This window comes from Myotis brandtii, unplaced genomic scaffold, assembly GCF_000412655.1.
Source record: "Myotis brandtii unplaced genomic scaffold, ASM41265v1 scaffold540, whole genome shotgun sequence".
NCBI classification, from domain to species: Eukaryota; Metazoa; Chordata; class Mammalia; order Chiroptera; family Vespertilionidae; genus Myotis; species Myotis brandtii.
This window is the reverse complement of record NW_005369990.1, coordinates 815,003-824,362: the sequence shown is the minus strand read 5'-3', so window position 1 is coordinate 824,362 and position 9,360 is coordinate 815,003. Positions and strand designations below refer to the sequence as shown.

The 9,360-nt window shown below is 43.2% G+C and overlaps 1 pseudogene; it reads left to right on the top strand.

Moving 5' to 3' along the window:
• The first annotated feature begins 8,646 nt into the window (after positions 1-8,646).
• On the top strand, positions 8,647-9,053 carry LOC102256333 (annotated as a pseudogene).
• Positions 9,054-9,360: the final 307 nt, after the last annotated feature.

Below are 9,360 nucleotides of genomic sequence, written 5' to 3'. Positions count from 1 at the left end.
GAAAAGTTGAAAGAATTTTGCAACAAACATTTGTATACTCATCATTCTACCATTAATATTTTAATACTAGAGGCCCCGTGCATGAAATTCATGCATGGGGGTGGGCAGTGTCCCTCAGCCTGGCCTGTGCCCTCTCACAATCTGGGACCCCTTGGGGGATGTTCGACTGCTGGTTTAGGCCCAATCCCTGCAGTCGGACATCCGGCAGTCGGACATCCCTCTCGCAATCTGGGACCCCTTGCTCCTAACTGCCCACCTGCTCTCTCCTTACTGCTCGGCTCACTGCTCCTTAGCGCTGCCGCAGAGGCGGGAGAAGCTCCCGCCACCGCCACTGCACTTGCTAGCTGTGAGCCCGGCTTCTGGCTGAGCAGGGCTCCTTCCGTGGGAGTGCACTGACCACCAGGGGGCAGCTCCTGTGCCTAGCATCTGCCCCCTGGTGGTCAGTGCGCATCATAGCAACTGGTCGTTCCAATCATTCTGGTCATTCTGCTATTCCGGTTGCTTAGGCTTTTATACATATAGCTACCTGTTTTATCACATAATTGGTCCAGCTATCCATCCTTTGCTCTATCCATCAGTTTATTTTACTTCTCTGATGCATTTTAAAGTCTAGTGTTGCAGTAATCTTTTGAAATGCCAACCTTTGATTTTTTTTCCTTGGAATTTCCTGCAACTCCTTGATTTCCTCTCAGAGAAGTAGAAGCAGTGCATGGTGAGCAGGGTCTGGAGCCTGAACACCTGGGCTTGAAACCCAGCCCTCCCACTTACTGCCTATGTGACCTGTGTAACCTTACTATTTCTTAGTGTCCTCATCTCTAACAAGAGGATAATAATAGTACTCACCTCATGAAGTTGTTGTGGAAATACATTTAAAGTGGTTAAAACAGTGCTTGGCCAGCAAACACCTGTACTTGTAAAGTATTAACTTGTGTTAGGCAGTTAACACCTATTAACTCATTTAATTCTCACCAAAACACCACGAGGTACCATTATTATAAATTACTAGAGGCCTGGTGCACTGATTCATGCACTGGTGGGGTCCCTCAGCCTGGCCTGTGGGGATCGGGCCAAAACCAGCTCTCCGACATCCCCTTAGGGGTCCTGGATTGTGAGAGGGCTCAGGCCAGGCCGAGGGACCCCCACAGGTGCACAATTCGGGCTGGGGAGGGACTGAGGGAGGGCTCCAGGGCATGTCCGGCCTGTCTCACCCAGTCCCAATCAGCTGGACCCCAGCAGCAAGCTAACCTACCAGTCAGAGCATCTGCTCCCTGGTGCGTCACAGTGAGTGGTCAAATGATCGAATGGTCGGACACTTAGCATATTAGGCTTTTATTATATAGGATAATGAATATTAGCTATTATATTTGGTATAGCAGAAATCATAGAGAAATAAAGTCTCTGCTTAGTTTTTGATTTTTTTAAAAAGAGACATTATGAAGTTCATGGCAAAAAGATTACTTTAGGAAGGGAAGCTTTTTGAAAGAAACACTGGGCTCTTTGCCTATCTAAAGCCTAAGTATTGGGGGGAAAGTTGATGTCATTTAACAGTTGATTTTGGAACAAAAGATAAAGAGTCTCACCTGCCCAAATTATGTAAAATTTCCTAGGTTCTGGCAGGGGGAATGAAAAGAAACCAGGAAGAAGATGATGAGGGTATCTGGGGCCTGCCCTTAGCCAAGCTGATTCCCAGAGTTGGGATAAATATCCCTCTGGATAGATTTGGGGATTTGAAAGCAGAGGAGAATTGTGCTTTCTGTGAAATTTTTTGGGTTCTTCAATGCCATCTTTCTCTCTCTCTTTTTATTTTATTAACCCCACCCCTCTCTCCCATTCAAACCAGGATCTGTCATCCACTGTCTCAAGAAAGAGAGATCATAAGAAACAAAATAAGTTACATTGTTGGCTTTTGAGCACCAAAGCCAAAGACATGGCAAAACAAAACAAAGATCATGTTTAGATGAGTACAGCTGTTTCTGGTTCTAGAGAAGATACAAATATTCTGGAAGAGAGGGACAGTCCCCGGTAAACTGGGACAGTTGCTCAACCTACTTGGGGTTCTTCTGTTTCTAGTTACACTTGGTATTTTAAAAAGAAATTATTATTAGGGTATATTGAGGACTCTAACTCAGTATTCTACTAATAAAGGCGAGGTTTGGCAACATTTCAGTTTTCTGATTATATATGACATAGTAGCTAGCTGGAACTCCCCACATTTTTTTAGGAGGGATGCTTTATTTGTGCATTACTGACTTGAATTAAATTAGCTGTAATTTTCAATTGCTTCTATTTCTGTTTTGTTTTTTAATTTAAAATCATTGCTCTAAGCACTTTACATGAATAAGCTATATAAAAGTAATTCAGACATATTATCTTCTAATTGTCTTTGTATAACCTTTGTAACCACAGAACCAGCTCAAAATGGCCCTCTCCTATGTGACAAAGTGCTGAGTTGCTTTGCAGGGAACAGACCACGACCATGAGCCTGGCAGCCAAAGCATGTGCAGAGGAGAGAAGTTCGGCCTTTGGTTGCCCAGGAACCAAAATCACACCCCGCTACACCCCTCTGCAATGGAACCAAAGAACCAGGGCATAACTGGGATGGCACACTTTCAGAAGCCCAAGGGTCTGTTGTCTAGAAAGTTCCAGTGTTGACACCCCTTTCCCATAAATGGCCAAGTTCCTCCCATTAAAACGTGCCCCACTAGCACTTCTGCATACCTGTCTCCCCAGCCCCTTAAAAATTCTTAACCTAGCCCAGTGAGCAAGATAGATTTGGGGCACCATTAGGTCTCCCATCTTCTCCATTGGTGCCTTCTAGATCAATAAACCTTCCCTTACTCTAAACGCTGACATGTGGAATTTGGCTGTTCAAAGTCTCAGGCACACGAACTGGGGTTTTGGTAACACTGTTTATTTACCACAGGAAATTGAAAATCACTGTAATAAGTATAAGCAATAAGGAGTGGTAGTGAAGAGCACAGGCTCAGAAGCCAGACTATTTGGGTTTGAATCCTAGCCTTGCCCCTTACTAGCTGTGTGATATTGGACCCGTTCCACCTTTTCATCTGCAAAATGGGAATTGAAGAAGTTCTCATCTAACAAGGTGGTGTTGAGGATGAAATTAGTTAATACATGTGAAGGGCTTATAAAAGTTCCTGGCATGTAGAAGGCATTCAAGAATTGTTAGGTGGCTCTGGCTTGGTAGCTCAGTTGGTTAGGGCAGTGGTCGGCAAACCACGGCTCGCGAGCCACATTCAGCTCTTTGGCCCCTTGAGTGTGGCTCTTCCACAAAATACCACGTGCGGGCGTGCACGTACAGTGCGAAGTTGGCTTAAAACTTTAAGTAAAGTTTATTAAGTTAATTTTAGGGAACGTTGTGGAGTGAAAGAAGATGTAGTGTCGAGGATTGAGAAAGGTATGTTGAGATGGTTTGGACATATAGAAAGGATGAATGAAAGGAGATAGATGAAACAAGTATACAAGACAAGTGTGTTATGGACTGAATTGTGTCTCCCCAAAATTCATATGTTAAAGTCCTACCTCTGTCCCCCAAACTGACTACTTGGAGACAGGGTCTTTAGGAGATAGGTTAAGTGAGGTCATAGGGTAGGACACTAATCCAATAGGACCGGTGACCTTATAAGAAGAGATTGACAGTGATTCAACAGATATTCATAACCCCCGCCTGATGCATGGAGGAAAGGTCATCTGAGGACACAGAAGGTGGCCATCTACAAGCCAGGAAGAAACTTCTCACCAGGAACACACCCTGCTGGACCTTGATCTGGGACTTCTGGCCTCCAGTACTGTGAGGAAATACATTTCTGTTGTTTAAGCTACCCAGCCTGTGGTATTTTGTTATAACAATCTGAGCAGACTGAGACAGATTATTAATTAATGAGTACCAAAAAACTGAGGAAAGCGCTTAGAGTTGTGTTCATTTGCCAAAGAGTGGGCAGGCACAGCCACCCAAGTTTTCTTACCCCATCACTCCCTACACAAAGGTACCTGATGACTGAACAGAGTGGTGAAGTAGAAAAAAGACCTGACTTCTTGGCCCAGCCCTGCCCCTCATCAACTGAGTGACTTGGGGCAAGTCTTTACACCTCTCCATACCTCCGTTTTCTCCTCAATATAGAATGAGGTGTAGGAGATGAATATATTTATTCTGTATAATTGAGTTACATGTTTGGGTCAATGACAAGGCTGGGATGAAGGGGAAGCAGCAATATAGAGCAGAGACCAAGAGCTTAAAAGGCAAAGTAGTTGGAATCAGAAGCAACTGCCATGGAAATAAGCCCCTAGGTCTTTTCAGAGACGTTGGGAAGGGCGTTGGGTTTTCCACAGGAGGTGGAGTGGGAGTTTGAGTCAATTTTACTAGGTTTTATGAAGCAGGGAGATCTTGGCTGACATCTGGATTATGAAGAGGTGGGGTTTTTTTGTTTTTTAATCTTTATTGTGAAAAATATTGCATATGCCCTTTTCTTCCCCCCATTGACCCCTTCTAGCCCACCCCCTCCACCCCAGGCCTTCACAATATGCATACAAGTTCTTTGGTTGACCACTTCCCACCCACTCACCCTCCCCTGCCTTCCCTCTGAGTTTCTGCTGTCTGTTCTATGCGTATGAACAGGTTTTGACTACTGCTCTCTAAATTAGCTTCCAGCTTTTGGGTTCTAGAATTTAATGACTACAGGGGGTGAGGAAAGGAGCAGGATGGGCAGATGAGCATGCATTTATGCTAAAACGGAAATTAAATATATAATTGATCTCCAAATTCCCCTTAATTTCTGCAAGCTACAGTAGTTTGTCTTCTTTCACATGCATATTTCTCTGCCTGCCCTTGATATTCATTTTAACTTAATTGGAGTATCTTGTCTGGGTCCTCAGCATTCCCTACAATAGCCCTGGCCCTGCAGGACACTAGAGGCAATGCTGTCCCCTTTCACTTTATCTGTCATCCACATTTGCAAGGTATGCATTAGATTATAACTAGACCTCTCAGACAAACCTTGACTTCCAGCTCTGACACTTACTACAATGTGCCTTTAAACAAGTTGCTTAAGCAGTCTATGCTACCGGCCATTTTATTTTCTAATATATTAGGTTAAATAAAATAAACACCTAATATGGCTGTTGAGAGGATTAAATGAGATCGTACTTGTTGTAAACTCCCTCCAAATTTTAAGTAGCTTGGAACAAGAACCACGTCATCTTTTTTTGCTCTCATGCCTAGCAAGTAATAAGTGCTCAGTGGCTGTTTTTTGAATGAATTAACCTGGTGCCTGGAACACAGTAAGTGCTCAAGAAAAGAACACAGGCATCACCTTCTCTAGTGGTCTTCGGTTGTTTTTGCCTGCCCAGTGTCTATTTGTGCATTTTCTAGTAGCAAAACATCTGGTTTCCTTTGTGAAAGTTCCCCTCCCTCATTCTCAGTTCTCATGGTTCTAGTGGGGCTGACCCCATATCTGTGTTCCACAGATTGGTACGTGGCCCAGGCTTGGCCCAATTTAGGGCCAATGAGAGTCAGGCCAGGTCTTTTTCTGGACCTAATGTGAGAGATACTCTCTTTCCATCTAGGTTGCCAAGTTGGTAAAAGGTAAGCGTGAAGCTACCAGTGACTTTCTCATTCCATGTGGGAAGAATATGCCCAGAAATAAAGCCACGAGAAAGAAAAGCAGACCTGAGGGATGGAGGGAAACTGATTCCTGATGATGTCCCTTAGCATCTGGGTCCAGCCACAAGTGAGCTCTATAGATAGAAAAGGACAATATGATTGGAAGGGTCAGACTCTCAAACAGCCCAAGGCAGTCTAGCTAAGCAGAATCGTGGTAAGCAGAAGTAAGTGAGGAAAGACTTCTGGACAGGCAGGAGGAGACAGCTGAGTAGAGATGGAAATGGTGAATACGAATTAGCCAGGTGAAAGTGGGTGGCATAAGGATTGGTATGTGTGAGAGAGGGTAGAAAGGAAAAAGAATTTAGGAAGGAAAAAATAATGGCTCAAAGGCAAAACAGTATGGTGCTTTCAGGGAATACAACATGACCAAAGCATGCAAAGCACTTCTCCAAACACAGTCTCAACCCAACATGCTAAATCTTGCCCAGTGAAAGCAATGGACCAGTTAGAATGTGTTCAGCTGCAAGGAAATAAAAACCTGACTAATGGTGACTTAAGCAATGAAGACATTTAATTATTGACAGGTAGGCAGGCAACCCAGGGCTGGTATTGTGAATCTATGATGTCATCTACAATCTCGGCTTTTCCCATCCTTCTGTTTCACCATTATCAGCTTTGGGACATTATGCATATTACTTTTGGTAGAAAAAATAAAGATCCCCCTCCCCCGCAAAGAGGTCCACATCCACATACTCAGAACCTACGAATATATTATTTCACATGGCAAAAGGGATTTTGTAGACACGATTTAGTTCAGGATCTTGAGATGGAAAGATGACCCTGATGTATCCAGGTGACCCTGATTTATCACGTAGTCGCAGAGTCCTTACGTGAGGGAGGCAGGGGAGTCAGAGTCAGGGAAGGAAATGCATTGACAAGCAGAGGTCGGAGAAACAGAGAGATGTGAAGATGTTATGCTGCTGGTTTTGAAGATGGAGGAAGGGGCCATGAGCCAAGGAATGCAGGCAGCCTTTCAAAGCTGGGAAAGTTCTGACCTCTAGAACTGTAATGTAATAAATTTGTTTCATAAATCACTAAGTTTGTGGTAATGTGGCAATAGAAACTAATACATTATCTATGGTTTCAAGATGGCCGTCAGAGTTCCAGGTCTCACTTTCATATCAAATGCAGGAAGAGAGGTAAGGGTCAAAAGGACAGAACATGCTGCATCTATCCCTTCTTTCAGGAAAGCACCCTTTCCCAGGTGACCTACCAGCTGCTTTCCCCCTCCTTCCCCCCACATGTCATTGACCACAGCATGGACGCAATGACCACTTCTAGCTGCAAGAGAGGCTAGGAAACATATCACGTTCCAGTCTCATGTGTTTTGTAGATGGGTTAACTCGTAATTAAGGAAAGCATTGGAGGGTTGTGCTGAGGTGTAAAAGCTGGGGGTATTTGAGTGAAGATGTCTTACATGTGGGACAATTAGGGTTGGGCTCAGCCCGGCAGTTCTCTGGGTCTTCTCTCAGTCACAGTCATCCAGTGACTGGGTAAGACAGGAATGATCTCAGATGGACTCAGTGTCTGGCTGCTGATGTTGGCTGTCATCTGACCCATTTGTCTCCAGCATAGCTTCAGCTTCTTTTTGTTGTTGTTGTTAATCCTCACCTGAGGATATTTTTCCTTTGATTTTTAGAGAGTGGAAGAGAGGAGGAAAGACAGAGAGAGAAAGAAAAATATCAATGTGAAAGAAACATCGATTGGTTGTCTCCTGCACGTGCCCCAACCAGAACCAGCCCCGACCAGGGCCCAGAATCCAGCCTGCAACCAAGGTACGTGCTCTTGACTGGAATCAAACTCAGGACCCTTTAGTACATGGGTTGATGTTCTATCCACTGAGCCAAACCAGCTAGGGCAGCTTCAGCTTTCGGATATGATGTCTGTATTCAAAGAAAACAAGAGCTGAAGCTGCAAGGCCTTCTGAGGCCCAGACTCTAGAGAAACTCATACAACAGCACTTGGGCCACATTCATTACTTAAAGAAAGTCCCAAGGCCAGCTCAGATCCAAGGACTGAGGAAAGTCTCCACCTCTTACTGGGAGAAGCTGCAAAAAATTTGTGGCCATTTTATTTTATATTAAAAATTTTTGTTTTTATTAATTTTAGAGAGAGAAAGGGAAAGAGAGTGAGAGTAAGAGAGAGAGAGAGAGAGAGAGAGAGAGAGAGGGAGGGAAGGAGGGAGAGAGAGAGAGGGAGAGAAAGAAATAATGATTTATTATTCCACATACTTATGCATGCATTGGTTGATTCTTGTATGTGCCCTGACCCAGGATTGAATCCACAACCTTGGCGTATGGGGAGGACACTCTAACCAACTGAGCTACCTGACCAGAGCTGTGTCCATTTTAAATCTACCACATGCACACATTACTTTTTCCAATAAAAGGCTACTTAGTTAAAAAATAAGTATTAATGGTATTTGTAATACATTTATAGGACTTTAAGAATTGGTGGAACTTTGGAGATTATCTAGTACAAAACCCTCCAGTTTCCTAAGTAAGAAAACCGAGGTCAGAAAGATAAAGTGTCTTAGATAAAGTAACACAGTCAGTACCTAGTAGTAGCATCAGGATTAGAACCACCTTCTTCCAGTTTTGTGCTCTTAAATCCACAGTAGTGGCTTAAAGCCACAGTAGTGGCTTAAAGCCACAGTAGTGGCTTAAAGCCACAGTAACCTTTTGCAAACAAAGCTTATTCCTGATTTGGGGTCAAGAGAACTTGACAATTTTGCAGCCTTGCTGCTCTTGTAGTTAAGAACTGTAAAGGTTACATCCCAACCAAGTAAAGAAAAGACTAAAGAAAGAATTCAGGCAATTCTGAGAAAAGTAAAATGGAAGTTTGAATGATCAAGTTTATCTAGTCTCAGTGCATCATTAAAAAAAAAAAGAAGAAACCTAGCCTTCGTGTATTTGTAGAATACAAAATTGATCAAGTCACAAATAACTTAGTCAAAATTGCTTTATAAAATGTTCAGCTGGTGGCCGTGCAGGAGGGGGAACTCGGTGGCAGATGAGATCGCCAAGGCTTAGGCTACCTGGCCTGGCGTTGACACAATCTTCAGGAAGATCATTCTCAAGGACATCCCAGCAAAAATCACTTTTGGGGATGACCAGTGCCATGCTTTCTATGACATTTCCCCTCAAGCGCCAACACACTTTCTGGTGAAGCATATATCCCAGATTTCTGTAGCAGAAGATGATGATGAAAGTCTTTTTGAACATTTAATGATTGTTGGCAAGAAATGTGCTGCTGATCTGGGCCTGAAGAGGAGTTATCAAATGGTGGTGAATGAAGGCGCCGATAGGGACAGTCTGTCTGTCATGTTCATCTTCATATTCTTGGAGGTCAGCAAATAAAGCGGCCTCTTGGTTAAGCATGTTCTAAGGATAATTTTCCTTTCTCTACGCAATGATATGTTAAGCAGTACACTTATTTTTGCCTGTGTATAGACAGATTGAGGAATAATTTAAACAAACCCATACATAATAAAAGACATTGTTGCATGGTCTGAAATAAAGAGTTCAAATGAGTCTGGAAGATTTTTCCTTTTGGGACATTTTAAAAATCAAATATACTGTCAAATTTATTAAAATTATTTTTGTTGGTCCCACTGGGAATTGAGCAGTTCTCCAGCAGCTCTTCTTAGTCTTTAACCAATATAGTCTTGATTATTAACTGAT